At 39.3% G+C, this 18,998-nt stretch overlaps 1 pseudogene; it reads left to right on the top strand.

Moving 5' to 3' along the window:
* The first annotated feature begins 4,106 nt into the window (after window positions 1-4,106).
* On the top strand, window positions 4,107-14,970 carry LOC118816837 (annotated as a pseudogene).
* Window positions 14,971-18,998: the final 4,028 nt, after the last annotated feature.

The raw sequence follows: 18,998 nt of genomic DNA, 5'->3' as shown, positions 1-18,998 counted from the left end.
TAGAACATCGCTGTCGTTAGTCCTGTCACTGTGTTGTCACCAGTCAGTTCTCGCTTTTAACCTGCATAGCGCGGAGTAAAGCGGACCGTTTGGTGTTTTGGTATTTATTAGCTGTCCAAGACGCCTGTTTGTCGTGTTAGCTTGTATATTCCTTAGTAACACATAAAATAATGTCTGTTGTCCTTGACATTCAGTGAAGTTATGAGCGGAATTTGTCAGCAGGATTTCTCAAAGGCCGTGAACTGAACTGTGTGTGAAGACTGTCCGGTAGGAATCGGGCAGCTCTTCTCCTGTTGGACAGGCTTGACCTTCAGCTGAACTTATGTGGGAAACAAACGAAGAAATCCTGTGTTTACATTAGCTTACGTCCAGTTAGTTTATCTCGACAAAGCCAGCTTGTTCGCCAGCTGTTTGTTGGAATTTTCCCGTTCCACCTTAAATGGTGCAGCAGGTACATTCTGGCGTCTCTGCCTCGAGCGCCTGAATGTACCTGCTGCCCCATTTAAGGTGGAACGGGAAAATTCCAACAAACAGCTGGCGAATAGGACGCGAACTTTAGCCTCCTAGCTAATATCTCCATCTCCAGCCTGTGTGCGCTACCCGGTCTCTCAGTAAAACGCCAGTAAAGCCTCTTTAAGCCGGCGTCTGTGGAGGTTCACTGCTTTTGTTGTGTGTCCTTCTGTCCGGTAGTGTCCCGGCCTTTCTGCGGGTCTCTGGTCACTGGTCACTGTTCACGGTCTTTCTGCTCATCACAGCAGAGCAGAGAGAGTTAGAAAACGCAAATCAGGTGACGGTTCGTCTCACTTTCGGTTCCGATCTACAGCACTTCCACTACATTATTAAGCTTAAAGGGAAACCCCACCGATTTTCCAACATCTCTGCATAATTAAACGGCTTACATCTAAACAGAGTCGTTCAGAGTGGTTTGGTGTGAAACGCTCCGTTCAAGAGAAACTTACAGGCCAAGAATTGTTCACAGTGGTGGTGATAGGAACCAGACGTCCACCTCCAACAGCTCCCTCACATAAAATTATTATGTTAAATGGTTATGAAGATGCCGCCTGATGTCTGAGACACTGGTTTTAGAAAGGATTTGCAGTAAGGATTTGGCTGTAAACATATCGGTGTTGTTGGAAGAAAACTCCAAAATGGTCATTTTACAGGAGAAGGAAAAAACCTAGTTTACTTTTAATGTAAGTCAATGGAACCAGACGTTTTTCCAAGTCATTTCGAGCTGTTTCTCTTAGTCCATTCATCATGAAATTTACAAACAATGTAAAGGCTAACAGGCATTTTCAAATTATGTCAAAAACTGAAAAACGTCATAAATGGAGATACGAGGTTTTCTTCAGACAGCAGTGATATATTTTTAAGAGCCATTAAAGTGGGGGGAGGAATGGGGTTTGGGGTGCATGCAGGGTGTTGTGAGGCAGAATAGTCACCAAGGACAACATAATTTTCCATGTACTGTTTCCATGGTCAATAACATAAAAATATCAGAAAAGACATGTTGGTAATGGATACTAAATTAGCAGTTTTTGCCTTGTGTACATGGTGACCCTGGTTGCTATCACCACCGCTAGGGGGAAAAAATTGGCTGGTATTTCTGCAACTGAATCATTTCACATCAAACTACTCTGACTTTATTTACATCTCAGTGACTGAATTATATAGAAATTTTGAAAAGTCGGTGTAATTTCTTTTTAACTTTAGTCTTTGTCTGGAAAGTGTCTGGATTAAACTATAATGTATGAATGTATTTATTTATGTTTTATTTTAAATGTCTTTTCTCTTTCAACAGTAGGGCTGCAACATACGGCGAGTCGAATAATCTATCGATTATTGAAACGAATAATCGATCATTTGGATTATAAATCGCCCAATTACCAAATAGCTCTTATGTAGCTCTCAGCTTTTAATTTAGCTTGAGGCTGTTTTATGCATTTGCAGACTAATAATGAAGACAATAAAGATAAATAACTTATTGAAAATTTTACCATTGTAATGAACTTTCCTGCTAATACAAAAGACAAAACATCCTTTTCCTGTCAAAATTGAAAACCTAGGCCTTCCAAAATAGCAGCAATGAAATGTAACAAAACTAAATCAGTGTCGCTTAATCAAGTAAATAAAAAATAAAAATCCAGTCTAAGTTTAAACAGTGCATTTTGATGTCTATCTACACTCCCCTGTGTGTTCGCGTAGATCTACCTCCTGAAACTGTTTGTGAGCGTTCATGTGGTAGAGTGGACTCAAAGTGGCCTGGAGCTTACCGTGTTGGCATGTTTAGAAGAAGATCGAGCAGAAGGCTGGTTAAATGATTCTCTTTCCCTGTTTCTTTATTGCACACGTTATCAAAAATCCAAACAGCACTATAAAAGGTGAAGGCACCATGGTACTTGCACACAACTATTTACACAAAAAAGATAAAACTCAAATGCATGACAGCCATTTTATTACTCTTCCTTGACTATTCTCACTTATTTTCCCTCTCTACCTCAGGGTACATATCGGCAGCGAGACGAGCCATCTTACTTGCAGCAGTTAGACCCCCCTACATAGACTGGGCCTCTCCTTAAATACCTATAGCCCCTCCCAGTGGACTAAACCAAAATTAAATTCAGGTATTCACATTCCCGTTCACAATACAGACATACTCAGCATTTACTTCAAGTACGTATATCTCCGGATGTCATTCATGGCCAATGTTCAATATTAGCAATTAGTTCATTAACAGTTTTGTTTTTCTTTTTCCCAGGTTGACCTGTGCACCCCCTGTCCCTGTGTCCCTCCCAGGCCCGCAGACCTACAAGAGGACCGAATGACCCGCGCCGTCACTCTCTCCAGGACACAGGTAAGTAACTGTCTATTTACGTTAATTAAAATAAAAGGCTCATTAATAACTTTGTCTCTTTTAGTCTTAGTTCATGGCTGTTGGTGATGTGCTAGACCAGCTCTTGTCATCACAATTCACATATGAAAAACAGGAAAGTGTTTGCAAATGTTTTCCTATGTTTGCAGAATGTGAGCGCGCCTGTGTCCTCGATGTTAAGACAATGTTGCAACATTTTAAACTGTAAATGTTATTAGGAACGTGAAACAGAGCCGTTGTGAATAATAGTTACTTATTTCTCTGTCCAGCTCCATTAACGATTTAAGACAACCTGCATTTTGAAACTGTTACAGCTCATAACATGACATAAGATGGCTTTTAGCATTAACATTACCTAACTTATTGCTATGAATGTTCAAGTGAGCTGACGTGTTTCATTCTCAGATGCCAGCTAAGGTCAGCCTTACAAATAGCACAACTGGCAACCTTGTTTCCTGAGTTTAGCGTGAAATGTTCCCTCACTTTGGGGGATTTTGTTCTTGAGGCTGCACTTTTGTCAACTCACCAGTAAGCAGCAATGTCAAAATATTCGTAGTGAACACGAGAAACACACGTGATGATGTCACTAACTACTTGACTTATAAATTAGTTGCCAGCTAATTTGGTCGTCGATTTTAGTCGACTAAGGTGAATAATCATTGCACCCCTATTCATCGATAGGGGCATTTTTGTAAAGTTATATTTTATATATATTTTTTTGCTTTGAAGCACCCACACAGGGTCGGCTTACTCTGAACATAGGTTTATACATTTGTTACTTATTTTTTGTTTTTGTAACAGTATAACATGAGAATATAATAGAGTCATGCAATAATTAGGGCTTTTTGGATTTAGGAGACCACATTCAGGTCTTCTTTAAGGCCATTCAGACTTTTTCGAGGTGGTTTAGGACACAGAATGACTTACTGGGAACTATAGAAAATCAGCAGTACTTCACCACTGCAGGCGAGCCGTTTCAGACAATGCCAGGGATGATATTCACAAAGCACCACACGTTTGGCTAATAATGATTTATTTTCATAGGATTATGACCAAAGTAATGATGAAAAAATAGTGCCAGGTTAATCATCCTTCTGCTTTGCTGTGACTGAATCTGTGTCAATGCCATTTGGGAAACTGAACTTGGGGATCTCTCCTCTGATTACAGAGTCGAGAGGGGAGCTCGTGCTTTGACGTTCACTCTCAAAACCCGCCTTTTCTCACTGCCGCCAACATGGCCACAGCTGTGGAGGACACCAGTGTGCTGGAGGAGGAGCTGACGTGCCCTGTCTGTCTGGACCTCTACCGTGACCCCCGGCTCCTGCCGTGTGACCACAACTTCTGCCTGCCGTGCCTGCGGAAGCTGAAGGGGCGCTTGGAGCGAGGGTGTCTGCGCTGTTCAGAGTGCTGGCAGAGCCACAGGTGCTTGGCGCCGTGGCAGAAGAACTTCAAGCTCGCCAATATTGCTGATGGTTTCCGGCGCCGCAGTTAGGCCAAACACCCTGTATCCATCAGGCAGAGCCCCACCCACAGGACAGAGGGGGTGCGCTGTGATTACTGCCCCCCAGAGCCTATGGATACGAGCAAAGGGTCTACAGCGGTGAAGACGTGCCTGAAGTGCGAGGTGTCTATGTGTCCGGAGCACGTGCAGCCCCACCTGGAGCTCCCAGCTTTCCGGGAGCACCCGCTGGTGGAGCCACTGCGCAACATGAGAAAGAGGAAGTGTGCAGAGCATGACGAGATGTTTCGCTATTATTGCGTGGATGAACGCATGTTTCTCTGTAACGTGTGCACCATCGAGGGAGGCCACAGTGGACACAGCATCAAAACACTCAAGAACACCATGAGGGATATGAGGGTAGGACACGTCACACACAGTAGCCACGTTTACTTGCAGCCTGAAGATTCACTAACAATCCAACTAATAGCTCAATTGGAATAGACTAGTCTGATTGAGGCTATTTGAATACAGTTTCTATCAGATTGAATGAGGTGGGTAATCCTGTAAATAATCTGTTAAATAGAAGAATAATAACCATGTAAATGTCTGTATCTGATTACATTCCCAATCAGAAAGTTTAAGTACATTCTGCGCATGTTCGTTCGGGTCATAGTGAAAGTTTATGCCATTCAACATGGCGGAGCAGAAACTGGTCTGCAGAGGAGACGAAGTTTATGCTCTGATCTTTAAAAGACGGCGGTGGGACGGACGTCCAGCTTATGTGTCTCAGAACACGACGTCTTCCTCTCGGCCTTCTTTAATAAGGACATGTGAAGCACGTTTTTCTGAGTCTGACATCATTTTAAAGTAATTAAAAACACAAGCACTGCTCACTGCTGCTCGTCTCACTCTGACTGGACTCACGTGATGCTCGTTGTCATGGTAACATCTACACAAGTGGTTTTGTACGTATGCTCATAATTTTGATCTGATTACTTGTAGTGAGCATGTAAACAGAGATTTTCCATCAGATTGTTGAGTGAACATAAGTGAACATAAACACCTCAGTCTTAATCTATAATATGAAAGTATTCAATCAGATTGGCTAAACTCTTTGCATGTAAACACAGTCACTGAGACCCTTTTCACTGATTTCACTGAACAGCTCTCCAAGGCATCTCCAGTGACTACATGTGGTCAGATTTCGGGAGGGGTACGTCTCGTGGTAGAGAGTTGCCAATAAGTCACGTGGGCACAATAATAGAAACATTTATCGTATATACCTGGTAATACATTGTATTTACAGTGAACAAACATGCTTCAGTACCAATTACAGTCAACTGTTGATTTGAAAAAGGAAATATTTATTAAAAACTTTACATTAATGAAAACATTGCTGTTGTTGTGACAGTGATGGTCTCCCCTGCCAATCTGGTCCGCCCTAATCATCATCAGTCAATCCAGTTTAGGTTATGTCAGTCTTTATCTACTGCAGGAACAGCCTTGTTTAACATCTTTAATTTAAGCGTCTATGACACTAGTTTGGTGGACCATCATATTACCAATCACAGTGGTTACTGTTAATGAATTCTGATCAAATCTGATTTGATTAGTTCTGTCATTCCAAACATATTTGTTATTATAACTTACAAACAAACAGGATGTTTGCTGTGATGACTGTGATTAAGATGATCCTTCATTGCTGTTGTGGACACATCAGTATTCATTACAAATAAAAAGTGGACTTATGCAAAAGTTTGGGCACCAAATTCCACGTTTTGTTGATTTACTAAGTGAAAGTAAGGCACTCAACAGAGAACACACTTCTACACATTTTAATACACAATTACTGTTTATTTACTGACCTGGATAATAATAAAACATAACAATGTGGCCGGTGCAAAAGTTATGGCACATAATTTTCCAAGATGTTAACCTAACATAACATAAACAAATAAATAGAAACTGTGCAATAGAATTTGTACAAGATGCCATACTTCAGTTTGTTCCCTGTTGAGCATTTATTGAACTACAACGAACACTCACCTGTACAAATAAATAAATAAATAAAAATAAGTACATAAATATTTTGTTTGACACCTGAACATACAGTTTAAAGTCATATGCAAAAGTTACATTTTTGTTAGTTTTCTTTAAGCAATGGAACACAAGAGGGAGTGTGAGAAAATGATTTAGTTATTTGCAATAACACATGACCTCGAGTGTTCTATTGCTTTTATACAACAGTTAAATAAATGAAGTAAGAAATTAATAAATTCGTCTGTGAACGTGGCGTTTAATATGTTTTAATGTTAGCAGTTACTTCTGCCAAATTATAGTTCCTTAACAAGCAGCTTGTTGCTACGTCAGAGTAATGAACTCCGCCCACTCACTGCACAGCTGGCAGTTCGTTCTCCAGCTCCTTACACTAAATTCGCAAACTGTTATCACCACTGAGCAGCTTTTCAGTCGGCAGCTGTGACTGAAGAACAACTAAACAACCTGGAATCAGCCAGAAATGAACCCGATACCATTCGCCAAACGTGTAGTCTGATCTTCAGAGTCTGACAGAATCGCACTGAGCCATAAAACTGCCGCAATATCAGGTTTAGCTCAGCTTTGTCCTTTTTTGCCAGGGCATTATTAATGTTGTTTTGTTCCAGCCAGTCTGTAAAGCATCTTACAGCCCATTTAGTTTGGCGTACTGTATTCGGTTCATTTCTGGCTGATTCCAGGTTGTTTAGCTGTTCTTCTGTCACAGCTGCTGACTGAAAAGCTTGCTCAGTGGTGATGACAGTTGGGGAATTTAGTCTCATCTTCAGAGTCTGACCAACTCGGCTGTGGGTCTAGTGCCCCTTTCACACTGCAGAGGGGCACTAGACAAGGATGCCCGTTGTCTCCATCTTTATTCTCACTTAGCAATGTTTCACCATAACAGCATATCAGCTTGCGTGGCCAGAACTAACTGTTATATAAATGAAAATAACACATCCTTTACAGAGAACACACTTCTGCACACTTTAGAGCACAATTACTGAATTTCACAGATTTTCCAAAACTCAGCAAATAAATAGAAACTGTGAAATAAAATTTGCAGAAATGTGGAGTTTATAAGTTTGTTCCCTGTAGAGGATGTTCACTTATTTTCATTTAGAAAATCAAAACGTGATTTGAATAAGGGGGATCAAACTTTTGAATATCACCGTTTGTTCTATTGGCATCATCAGGAAATGGTCTGTTTGTTTCCAACCAGCAGTGAGTGGTTTGTTGGTACACTTGTTGATCTTCCTCCAATATGAGTTTTGTTTATTCTGTTATACTCCAAAAAATGATGGTAATGTAACATACAGGCAGCGTAAACCATGCAAGCGTTGTCCCCTTTAGCTGAGTGGCTGAGTCAGGGATGGTTTGGTCACGTTTCAAACAGAAATAACAATGAAGCAGACCTTCGATCACCTCCCGCTGTCTGGTCCATTGCATTTGACACAGTCTACTTTGTTTCCGGACATGAAAGAATGGCTGGAATCAAAACTATAATGTCCAATGCAAGAATAACTAAAATGAAATTACTGAGGTAAAAAAAAAAAACTTTAGTTTTCGTAAAAGAGGTTTTGTTGGGTTCATTTTTACTCTACCCTTATAAAATACCTACTATTGCTGTATTCATCATAAGAAATAATTATAATCGCACCCACATCGTCTAAACCACTCATCCTTTTGGGTCACAGGGGGGCGGGGAGCTGGAGCCTATCCCAGCAGTCATTGGGCGGAAGGCAGGAAACACCCTGGACAGGTCGCACAGTCCATCGCAGGGCAGACAGACATATACATCCACACACACAATCACACCCAGGGGCAATTTAGTGTGTCCAATTGGTCTGACTGCATGTCTTTGGACATGTAAAACTAAAACAGTAAAGCTAAAACAGAAACTAAGTAACTCAGTAAAGAAACTCAGTAAAGCTAAAACAGAAACTAAGTAACAGCTAAACCAAAAATATTACTTTTCAGAAAATAAAAACAAAACCCTATTAATGCATCCTCAAGGCTAACTAAAATTAAACTGAAACCAAAAACTAGAAAGAAAAACTAAATAATAAACAATTAAAAACTAATGAAAACTTAGAAAAACATGATCACCATGACGGCATCATATGTCTCTGCAGACAGAGTTTTATGCACAAAACACTATTTTGCACAATAGAAATGTTTCAGATTTTACTGTTTCTTATTAACAGTGAATGGACGTTCCAGAGTAACAAGCCACTGTTATCTTACAAACATAAGATTACTTTAGTATCTAAAATGTTAAAGTCTATTAAAAAGGCTGGAACCGGCAACCACAACTGCTGCTTTCATCCAGTTTGTGCTATAAAATATGAGACAGAGTGTGAGTGTTTTACTGCCACTGTGAGAATGAGCTGCTTTGCTCTTATTTACATTGTGTCTCTCTGCAGGCCTCTCTGGACCTGGAGCTGCAGAAGGCAGACCGGAAGATCAGAAGAGTTGAGAGAAACTTGCAGGACCAAACTGAGGTGGAGCGTCAGAACAAGGTACACACATGACATCTAAGTCTGTCTCTCTGTATCTCACACATGTACACACCAGGCCTGTTATTACAGGAGGGCATAGAGGAGCCGCTCCCCCTCAGCTTTGTCGTGTGACTATAAGCTTTGGTATAGAATCATATTGTAGTGACAGTCATGTGTAACAGATGGAATAGTTCACAACCAAAAACCCAGCAAATCGAATGTTATGGTTTGAAATGTTAATAATTTCTAAAGTGCTTCACTGCTCTGGGTTATAAACTGCTTTGTCCACCATTTTTGGGTTAAAAATGGGTGGTTAAAAGGTGGTTCTTTAAGGGTTCTTTAGTAAAGAAAGTGTTTCTATAAGGAACCATGAACACTCAAAGAACCCTATGCATGATAAGAGTTCTTTGCATCATGAAGTGGTTCTTCAGATTGATGCTATAGTTTGTTCTATATAGAACCTTTTTGAAAAGGGTTGTGTATAGCACCAAAAAAGGTTCTTCTATTGTTACAAGGTTGACATTGTAACCGTAGAAGAACCCTTTTGGGTGCTGTATAGAACCTCTCTCAAAAAGCACAATCTGAAGAACCCTTTCATAATGCAAAGAAGCCTTTAATCATGGAAAGGGTTTTTAAGTGGTTGTGGTTCTCTACTGAAGCATTTTCTTTACTAAAGAACCCTTAAGGAACCATCTTTTAAGAGTGTAGCTACATTCCAGAGTTACTCCACTACAGTTACAGAAACGCTTCTAGACCTTGTTTTTTTATTTTAATTTATTTAATTTAAATATGTAAAGTAGGTGGACAAAGTTTTGGAAGTCACTTGCAGTCTGAAGTTTCTCCAGCAGGGAGCGCTATTAGTACACAAGCCACCATGAACCCACAACGAAATTAGCTCACGAATGCACTCAGTAACATCTATTAAAACGACAGGGGAGGTATACTCTTAAAAAATGGTTCTTCAGTGGTTCTTTACTAAAGACAGTGGTTCTATGTAGGACCATGAACCCTCAAAGAACTTTTTGCATGCTTAAATGGTTCTCTGCATGATGAAATGTTTCTTTAGATTGATGGAGAACGTATTGTATATGGTTCTGTATAGAATTTTTTGAAAAGGGTTCTATATAAGACCAAAAAGCGTTCTTCTATTGATATGACATCAGGATTGTAACAATAGAAGAACCCTTTCTGGTGTTCTAGAGAAACATTTTCAAAAAGTTTATGACTCTGTACAGAAACAACACATTCTCCATCAATCTGAAGACCCATCTCACCATGCAGAGAACCATTTAGGCATGCCAAGGGTTTTTTTCAGTGTTCATGGTTCTATATAGAACCACTGTCTTTACTAAAGAACCGTTAGCAATGGACTATTTTATAATTTTTTTTTTTAACTAGAAAATATTGTGCTAATTATTGTCCAATATCACCCAGGACTAGTTTGAAAACGGAAACACATCAGGGCGCAATGATCTCTGAGCAATTCGAATGGAACTGAACTTGAGATTGAGTTAGAGATTCCCCAAGGGGAAATAATGAGGCTGAGTGGATGAGGGCATGTTAAATATGTTAGTACTGCCATGGAGCCTGCAGTGGGTGGGCTTCCTAGCTAAGCAAGCTGTTTAGACCCTGTTTAGATATTGTATTTAATGATCTTGCCACACACATAGCTACATGCTAGCATGTCCATTCATGTGGCTGGTAAAGCTTGGTGAAGTGTGTGCAGCGCATTTCAGTTTTATTTGTTTTCCATGCTTGAATTCGCCACCGGTTATCTGTGTGTTTGGTAAGTGTTGTTGAAACGCTGCTGTTTAGCTAAAATTGTAACCTTCATACCTGACTTCCTACAGATGTTCTTTGGATAGTTGTGCCTTTTATCTTTTTATGTGAATTCATCTGTTCAGCTTTCAAAGCTCTTTTATTGAGTGTTTCATTCTCCTTCATTGGCTGGTTTTATTCTGTGAGTTTAAAAATAGGGATCATTCACATAGCATTATATCCACTTGTGCCAAAATTATTGGTCCTCTATTGGTCTTGCCCCAGATGTGCGTCCACCAAAGGGTGACTTGATCAATGACCATTTCCTATAATCTGTAAATATTTTTTGTTTGTTTAGTTATGTATTTACTTTTTTTTGCAAATGCTTACATGCCCAGTTATGATTTGCCTCTCAGGGACTAAAAAAGTTGATTCATTTTAAACTGAGTTTTATTTGCCCCCCTTACTGGACCTGTTATACACCCTCTTTGTTGCCGTAGGCCTTCACCTTAAGAGGCACCCTGAGGACCCGGCTGGAGTTTTCTGTCATCACTGTGCGAGAGTTTGCACACCCATGAGGCGGAGCGCAGCCTCAGCGTCCAGCAGAACCTAACTCGCATCCGTCCGTTCACACAGGCATCGAGCGGCTGCCACAGGAGCATGACCCCTTCCAGTTCATCAAGGTCAGTGACTCATGCAGGGGTCCACATCTATAATGCCCTACAAAGGCAAAGGACTGTGACTACACAAACAGTGAAACTGAGGAAAACCGCTGTTCAGTTCTGTTGGTGTGCTGCTAAATATATTTGTAGGTATGTAAGTTAACTGATATTGGCTCACATGTTCAGTGTTAGAGGAGACTGGAGGTGGGGGCACTCCAAACATCCCATTTTACCCCCTACCACTTAGTTCTACTCCTCCTTTTTGTGCATTCACATCTAGGTGTAGGGTGTCCCGATTTGTGTTGAGATAGAGCGGTAGGGCGAAGTGTTAGGGCTACATGACCCTCCAGACAGAGGTTTTTCAGAGGCACACTCCAAACAGAGTGTTATGAGAAAAAAAGAAAAACCGGCAAGACGGTTGCCGATTGTCTTATCTTAGTTTAATGTCGTTTCAGTGTATTATGGTCCTTTTCTTCATAACAAGCATAAACAGTTGCTAGTATGCTGATGTAGCCAGTGAGCTAACTTTCCCGTTCAACTTCAAGTTCTGATGCCTGAGGGGTCAGAATGTAACCGCTGCACCTTTTAAGGTGGAGTGGAAATTTAGCTACCTGGCTACCGAAATGTGAGCATACTACTAGTTTTATAGTAGTACTATAAAAGTAATACTAGTCTACTAGTCATTTTTTTATGCTTGTTTTGAGGAAAAAGACCATAATACATTGATACGACTAAACTAAGGTAATACAGTGGTTATCGTATTTTTTAAAAGAGAAAATACCTAGTAGCTGTTAATGAAGTAATGCTCTTTTTATTTGAGGGTTCCATTTCTCAACTCAGTAACAAGGGGCAAGGTGACACTCGAAAACAAGGGGTAGAGGTAAAAATAAGAAATGGTGTCGGGCCTTAATCTGCATATTCTTAGTATATTCTCTCTGTCTGAAACAGAAGAACCTATTGGCACAAAGATTTTGAAGGCTGTTTTGAATGTACAGTGTTTTCTTTTACTGTCTAAATTTCATTATTTGAACTTTAGAATTGTCTACGTTAATCTTGTAGTTATTAAATGGTCACATGATGGACGTTGGGGGAATTTGTAACATTGTGTTTATCTGTTAAAACTTCCGTCTTATTAAGCACCACAGTTACCATTTCATTACATTGTTAGATTAATGTTAATTCATATTGGCTAATTAAAATTGGCCTGTATTTTACTTTGAATGCATGTAATTGTTGATGTTTTAAAAGAATTAATAGAGCTATCATGGAAAAAGGTCTGAGTAACATGATAAAATACCACAGCAACAGTGTGATTACTCTGTGATGCAGTGGGGTACTGTCACCCCCCCGCCAAATGTTACAGTTGCCAGTACAGCGTTCTGATTTCCTGTACTCATTTCAGTTTTACAGTACTGTACATTGTGCTCATATACATTTGCATATCCAAAGATAAAGGTAGGGGTAGAGTTCATGTCTGTATTTACAAACCTGGAAAACGTTTAGCAGAACTTTGAAGCTGCTTTTCAAGTTTCACTGTTTATGAATTAACAGTTCTCTTCCTTTGCTGGTCAGTTGGTCAGATGCATAATTACATACTCCCAGCATAATCTCACTGAATTAGTCCATGGTAAGAAAATCAATGGTGAGAAAGTCTGTCTGTGTATGTTGGCTGTGATTAATGTAAAATTCCAGATACAAATTTAGCTTTAAAATCCCCTTAAATTGCAAAGCTTTCAATGTCCGTCATTCACTGACACTAAACGTTCTCTTTTACAGGAGTACAGTTCATGTGCCAAAAGGTAAGTTTGAATCATTCGGTCACACGTAAATATTTTCAGAATATGGAGATTCTGAAATATGTGAGTTATGGTGTGTATGGATGTGTTTTAGGTACCGCCGGCTTCTGAGAAGGCCTCTGTTTCTGGCGCACAGCATGCCGATTGATATGGACTCTCTGGGGGCGATGATGGAAGGCAGAATGGAGGAGTTTATGACGGACATGCGGCAACAGATCATCTCACTCATCGACACTCTGTGTGAGTTAAGTAGACCAGTGTGTCTCACTCACAGCTACATAACTAACCAAAATAAGTGAACAAACCATGTGTTTTTTCCTGTGTCTGTAACTCTTACTTTAAAAAAGTAAGGCCTTAAGGCTTTGTCGCCCCCTTCTGGTGCAAATGGAAACTGTCTCACATAAATAATGAAAATATTAGTGATGCACCAAAACAAAGGACATTTAATTCATTTAAAAAACTATGGCTACAGATGGCGTTAGCATGCTAGCAGGGACTTTTCTGCTTCGTTGGTTTTGCTGTATTCTGCATATCAAGAGGATCATCATGTTTTCATGTTGTATCAAACAGAGGTGGGCAATGCGGCAAAAATATAATATTGTGATACTTAGAAATTTTCTACGTACACATTATGAAATGATCAGTCGGAACCCAGAAAAAGGAACCGGTAGTGCTACATTTTAAGAAAATACTGTCAAAAACTATGAACACTGATTTTATTCAGTATTTTTCATACTGTGTCGCAGTAACATTTAAGTCCTCTTAATTGGGACTTTCACTCTCTTTATACTGAAACATGCAGTTGGTCAGAACTGAACAAATCTATATTGTATTGAGACGTAATTTATCACGATAATGAAATATATAGTCATATTTCCCGGCCCTAGTATCAAACCTGTAGTGGAGAAGTTCTTTAGGTTGTTTCCTCGTCTTGATACTTAAACAGTGATTTATAAAGTGTTTGTCTCTTATACATCATAGAAACTGTGAAATAGTTCCACACAGTCATGTGGTAGTTTCATTCGGCTGCTGCTCAAACTGTTTGAACACATCTGCGTAGAACAACAGAGGAAACAAACAGTGTTCTTAATCACTGTTTCTCATTTTCTTTAGCATTAAAATTATTGGTAAATCGTCTGTTTTTGTCTTTCGGATGCAAATATAAATCACATTTTTTCCATTTTTGGCAAAAAAATTTCTGTGCCTCAAATTTTGATGAACTGGGGTTAAAATATCAATGTATAACGATCAATTTTGTCCCGATTTATTGATTTTTCAACATTTTTTATGGTCCCTGCCATAGCAGTTATTAATTATTTTATAGAAATTCCTGAAAAAGTCTATTATTCCTTTTACCTGATTAATATTTAGTCTTGATAATTTGTCATAGTTAATTGGCTTAAAATTTTAATTCTAGGGTTTAAAGGGTTAAGTCAGAAAACCAAGTCTGAGTATGTTTGTCCCTCAGGTGCTGGTGACGACGGAGACGACGGAGTGGAAGATGAAGACGAAAGTGAAGAGAGAAGACGAGGAGGAGGAGGATCAGTAATACGAGTGTCCTGCACTCGTAAGCACTTTTCTGCACTGTTGTAATTCAGAACAGCTGCTGAACGTCACGCAGCTGAACCTCTGCTTTGTTCTTTAATGCGCTTGTTTACTAAAATACTCTGTATATAAAATTCTATATTAAATCACACCACTTTGTAAAGACGTATCTAAGCATGTACTTCCCAGTCTGGCCAGTAGGGAAGCCTGCAGTGAACTCTCAAGTAACTTCAGTCTGACGTTGCCGTTTGGAGTTCGCGTGTGAATGAGAGTGTGTTCATATATGCATGTATGTAGACACACACATGCACAAGCTTGAAGTTTTTAAAAATTATATTTTTAATATTATGCTGCAATTAACAACAGTTTGGTGCAGAACTGCTTTAAGGGATTAAATGCTGTGGACCATTTTCTCAGACCTAGATTAAGCCTAAGGAATTTCCAGTGGTAACCCAAGACTAGGCTTAGTCTGTGTCAGGAAACTGGCCCCTTTGGGAAATATACAACAGTGCTGTGCTGTCCGACTCAACTGCCCACTTTTTTGGTAACAGTGCTACTGAAAAATAGCTCTGTTTTCTAACCAAAGCAATGAATGTAACTGCTGAGTTTACACTCCCTGAATGTGAGCTGCACCGTTTAGAACTGAATTTCTCAGTCAGTGGGGTTTCTTTTTAGTCTGAAACTGGACTTAATGTTGTGAAATATTAACCAGTCAGATATGAAACACTTCTGTTTGTATATCTCAGGGTGGGAGAGACATATATATCAAAAATATATCTGCACTGGATTTTTTTTTACCAGTTATAATTTGTTTTAATGACCGAATGTTAAATACTTTTTATAGTGTACTTGGAAAAAAAGAATTAAATAAAAGTGCTCTGTCTTGTCAGCGAGTAATCTGTGTTCTTTATAATGGCTTTATTGCTTTAGTTTCAGCAAAATTGGCAAATGGTAATTCAACACATTAAGTCTGTTCTGTCCATTTATGAACCAGCAATGCGCCTCACTCCACATTTGTTGTTTTTCATATTCTGACACAATCACAAACTGCCCTACATTATTTTGAAGTTTCGTGATGAATGGACCTGTAGAAATGATCCAAAACTGCTTAGAATAAATAATTTCTACATTAACTTCCATTAAAAATAAGACAGTTTTTCCTTCTCCTGTAAAGTTGTCTGTTTGGAGATATGAGGTTTCATTCTCACAGTGACGATGTACAGCAGTGGTTCTTAACTCGGCCCACATTTTTCCTTCACCCCTATGAGTTGCGAGTTGGGTTGGGACTGCCTGGGGGTCCCTGAGATCCAGGCTGTTATACAGTATTACAGACAGGGAGAACTCCACCAGTGTGACAGACGGGAATGTGGTTCAAAAATGCTAATGTGTGTTTTGTGTCTATTGCATTACCTCAGTGGTCTACTGTGAACTATAACAAGGCCTTTTGATCTGATTTACACACAGATCCAGACCACCCTGAAATCAAAATATTAAAACATTATGTTTATATGATGGCATATAATTAAACCTAATTGATAAAAATAAATCTAAATGAGAAAACTAGAAATAAAAACACAGATTAAAAGATCTGGGAGTGGCCGAATATTCCATGATTAACACTCCCAGCCAGAGAGGGAATGTAGTTCTGTTAAAGTGATGAGGGTGATGTATGAAGGAGTGTGTAAAAGTTTCATTCTAAGGACTAAAGAGAGTTTGGGAAATGCATTATGAATTATTTTGGCAGCTGTATATGATCGATATTGTTCGATATCAAGAAAGCTGTAGTTATGCTGTCCAGTTTTTCTCCGCTTGGCCGTCTTTGTGGAGACGTGTGAATTATTTTCACAGCAGGAGATTCCCTCCGCTTTCACGCCTCATTGCTGACTAGCAGCTCAACGTTTCACATATAGAGAGCCAACAGTGTCCTAGTTAGTCTGATAGAGGGACAAAATATTTTATTAGATATAAATTCAGAAAACGAGAGTTGATCTCCATTCTACTGGCAGAATGGCCACCAAACGCCATAAAGGTTGGACACAAGGATCATACACCATTGCAAATAAAAGAAAAATAAAAAAATAACGTCTGTGAAAAGTCTTACATGAAAATTAGATTAGATTAGATTAACTGAATGCCATAATAAACCACATCAGTGGCATCTCTTGCACAGAAAGCCTAGGCAGCAGCGACTCGTCAGTGAAACTACACACAAACCTGATCCAAACACAAAAGCACTCCATCAATGAAATCACAAAATCACTAGTTAACGTAACGGTGCAAGAGTTGGTGGAAGTGGAGACAGGAATAAGAGTGATATGATCTCACAAACTACATATCCAAAGCAACATATCAGAGCAAGGAAACACTTTGCTTTTTGGGCTTTAGGAAAGTCCACAAATCCATTAATGAATTCGAGTGATAACATAGCAAGGGCAGGCAAGGAAAGCAGAGGAGTGTTTTAGCTACATGCACAGTTAGCCATGTTTTTCTCTTGAACCTCTCTGGATTGAAGTGGAAGTTTTTGTGCTTACCAGACTGAATGAAGTCCTCTGGCTGATGTTGTCCCAGACTTTTAATCTCTAATTTCTGCTCTAATGGCTGGTACCAAATATAACTTTTATGACATTTTCGACTTGACTCATTATATTGCCTTGATATTATGAGTGGCTACCACAACTGAGGGAACAACGGTTAGCTGTGTAGCAATGCCCATACTGTAAAGGATGTTTTACTAAACGTCTGGACGTATGTAAACACTCATATATATTTCAGTATAACAACTATATATATATAGTTGTTATACTGAATTACCGATCTTGTCGTGCACTGCTCCACAGCGACATCTGCTTGGGCCAGGCCCCATCGGCCCCTAATATTGAGACCACACATGCATCTGCAGCACTGGTGACTATGTAAGGTCCAGAAACTTGACTGTGGAAACTGGGTGGAACATGTAGCTCAACACTGGAGTGAAATCACACTCCAGGCTTCACTGGTGTCGCAAAACAAGAGCTTCCCATTTCAGTAGGTGGTCAGTAATCAGAGGGGTGGGAAACTGAGGGCTGGAGTCCAGCACAGGATGGTGGTTTCACTGCTACAACAAACCAGCTAAACAGTGAGTTCCTCACTATCACAGCAAACAGGGCCATTTCTAGCTATGAGCGGTAGAAGCCATCAATTTTACCCACAGTTATGATATTTTGTTTTATATTATTTGTTTCAGTCACAACATAAACAGAAAGCCATCAATACAAAACAAGAGACACTGCATGCAAAAATCAATAACGCAGAAATGATGCACACAACACAAACAGATGCTGTGGTTTATTAGTCTGTTTATTTCATTTTAGTTTAGAACTGTATTTACTGAAGAGCAATTAGTACAGTTTCAAACTTTAATATTCATATACTACATCAAATTCTTATGTGCCAAGATTATGGGATGTGATTCACATGATATTCAAAGCCTCGTGTTTATGGCAGTTTATAAGCTCTTACCATAAACGTGAAGAGTAGTCACAAAATAAATATAGGCTAGAAGTAAATCATAACATCAACAATTTGTTGTTTTTAGTTTTATTTAATATGTAAAGAAAGTTTTTTTGTTCTCAGACAACAAGATTTTCTAAACAAAAAGGTTTCATATTTTAAAATATCAGCAACACCTGGGCTGTAATTAGTGTGGTGCATTGCAAGAACTCACCATCAACGTAAAGACCAGTACTAAACTACATAAACACTATAAACATGTCTGTTCAAGTCAAAATACTTTTTTTTTTGTTGTAATTTGCAGGCTTCTAAGATTCTGCTAAATAAAAAAAAAAGCTTTCAGGAACTTCAGCTACTAAATATGCAAAACATTATGTGAAATGATGTGAAAATAACACCAAAAAAGACAGAAAGTTTCCTCTATCCATGATCACCACATTCACACACACACACACCCAGAGAGACGAGCACTGCTGTATACAGAATATCTACAAAACTGAAGAATCCAAAAGGGCAGAGCAAACAGCACAGCGGAGAAACACATGTACAGTAATGAGTCCAAACTACTGAAGCTAAAGCGCCAGTGATGGATCCCCAACAATCCTGTGCGCAGCAACCAGAGAACTTGTAGTGAAGATACCTACCTCTCTGCAGTGTCTTCTGGGTTTCTCAGACGCCAGAGGGCGCTCCAGAGCGAGTCCATAATAAATGGGTTAATATGGGGCATTTGGGCAAAATCATAGTTTATAAATGCTTAAACGTTTTTATTTTAAAAGAATACAATCAGTTCCTGAACACAGAACAGTATAAACATTTTAACACTGCTGTTATATTTTAATGAGCTTTTAAACTCGAGTTATAAGACTTTAAAATGGCGCCTCATGTGTGTTCATGATGTCAGTG

This window comes from Colossoma macropomum, unplaced genomic scaffold, assembly GCF_904425465.1.
Source record: "Colossoma macropomum unplaced genomic scaffold, Colossoma_macropomum, whole genome shotgun sequence".
In the NCBI taxonomy this organism is placed as follows: Eukaryota; Metazoa; Chordata; class Actinopteri; order Characiformes; family Serrasalmidae; genus Colossoma; species Colossoma macropomum.
This window is presented reverse-complemented; position numbering and strand designations above follow the sequence as displayed.